The sequence below is a fragment of the Neoarius graeffei genome, chromosome 5 (genome assembly GCF_027579695.1).
Source record: "Neoarius graeffei isolate fNeoGra1 chromosome 5, fNeoGra1.pri, whole genome shotgun sequence".
Taxonomy (NCBI): domain Eukaryota; kingdom Metazoa; phylum Chordata; class Actinopteri; order Siluriformes; family Ariidae; genus Neoarius; species Neoarius graeffei.
The window spans coordinates 105521519-105523579 of NC_083573.1; the positions used below are offsets into that span (position 1 = coordinate 105521519).

At 39.6% G+C, this 2061-nt stretch overlaps 1 non-coding gene across 1 annotated transcript; it reads right to left on the bottom strand.

Annotated features, from left to right (window-relative positions):
• Positions 1-1238: 1238 nt before the first annotated feature.
• trnar-ccg (transfer RNA arginine (anticodon CCG)) lies at positions 1239-1311 on the bottom strand. The gene has a single exon. It is a non-coding gene; the product is annotated as a tRNA-Arg (tRNA).
• Between the last annotated feature and the right edge of the window lie 750 nt (positions 1312-2061).

A 2061-nucleotide genomic window follows, 5' to 3' on the forward strand; every position in this document is an offset into this window, starting at 1 on the left:
CTTACATAACCCCATAAACATGACAGTTTCTACCTTAGACAAGTGATCGCACATTAAAAAAGGACTCCAGTGTCTGTAAAAATTCAAATTTTTTATTTTAAAGTATGAAAAACGAATAGAAATCTCAATTATACGCCTGAGTGCTTTCTTCCCAATTTAGTGTGATAATACAGTATAATCCAAAACTTAAAATCATATTTTCATTCACACCTAAATGTACGCTCTGAAGTGGAGTATTTATGGTATTCAGAGAGTGGGGGAGAAACTTCCAGAAACATCTCTAAAGTTTAAGGTTGAGGCCTGGACAAGCCGAGACTCGTTCCTCCTCACATCTCTGTTTGAGCGAAGGGTTTCATCTTCCTCATCTCTTAAACTAGATTATTTTGAGGAAAAATAAATGCTCTTTAGCATCAAGAGTGTCAGAAAGTGCTGGTTATTCAGTGCGGAAACTCCCCCTGCATTTGAAAAAGCTCTGGAACGTTATGATTAGATGGAGCAGAGAGATGAAGTGTGTGTAGACTTTACAATCATCTCAGTACAACCATGACTATCAATCTTCCTAAGACATTCCCACCTCCACAAATGACCAAGGAGAAAGACGGATTGAGGGAAACTGGAAGAGGTTTATACAGCACATTCCCCCCTCACAAGCACCACAGCACAGGACACGGGAAATAAAAATAATTCTACAAATTAAAATAATGTTAAAGATGAACAAAAATGATGGAAAATAAAATTAATAATGTGTAATTTCAGTTGTAGTATTTTTAACAATCAAGGTAATAAATGGTACTTTTCCTTGTCACTGTGGTGGAACTACAAGGAAAAGCAGGGTCAGAACTAGGAAACAGGAACCATGGCACAGAGCTTAATGAGATAAATAAGAGAAAACAACAAAGTATAAATAACTGAAATGATCAGTGAGTGAACACAGAACGGGCAAACACAATCAGGTCACACCAACACTAAATCCAATGATGGGACAGAAACTAAAACATGGCCAGAAGTCAAAACAAAACAAATGAGAGCAAAGACATATCGCAAATCATCAATTCATCTTTCTTCTCAAGTCCCTGACAGTGAGCAGTAAACACATGGGATGTAGTTTGGGGCCTTGTTTAAGGGTGTCTAAGGAAGGGAAAGTGCAATTCATTCCCTCCCCTACCTGCAGGTCCCAGGCTGCCCTGAATTAAGTTAAAGAAACTTCCTCCAAGTCTTGCTTGATAATGAAGAAGTTGCAACCCAGGTGGGACTTGAACCCACAATCTCCAACTCCGGAGGCTGATGCCTTATCCATTAGGCCACTGGGTCCTGCAGATGCTCCTTGGCATCACACTCCTTAGCAAACTTGTGTGGTGAGGAGGCAACAAATTTGTCGAAAGAATATGGTATCCTGAAAAATTCAATTTCAAGTTTTAAAGCAAAAGAGCTCTGAGACTTAGTCCAGAACTGCAATCAACATGACGGACTGAAAAGAAAGAAGATGCGGCAAGCAAACGATGGCAAGTGTGACTTATTTCCTCAAGAGTGACTTATTTCCTTTACTTTGTAAATATGTAAGTGAATTAAGCATAAATACAGGATATTGCACGGTTGCATGAATATATGAAGTTTATCGTTGAGTGGTGAAGATATTCACGAGTGAGTGACGTGAATGAGTTAAAATATTTTCAACACGAAAAGATAAACTTCAGGGCAGCATGGTGGTGTAGTGGTTAGTGCTGTCACAGTGTGGTAAGAAGGTCTGGGTTTGATCCCTGTGGCTGATGAGGGCTTTTCTGTGTAGAGTTTGCATGTTGTCTGCATGGGTTTCCCCCAAAGACATGCAGGTTAGGTTAATTGGTAACTCTAAAGTGAATGGTTGTTTGACTTGTCCAGGGTGTACCTTGCCTGTAGTCAGCTGGGATAGGTTCCAGCTTGCCTGCGACCCTGTCGAACAGGATAAAGCAGCTAGAGATAAGAAAATAAACTTCATAGCTTCATGCCACTGTAATAGAAACTTCTAATAAACACTTCAGAACGCTTGGCAGTTGTCTTTTCAGTTATTTATTATAGTAGATC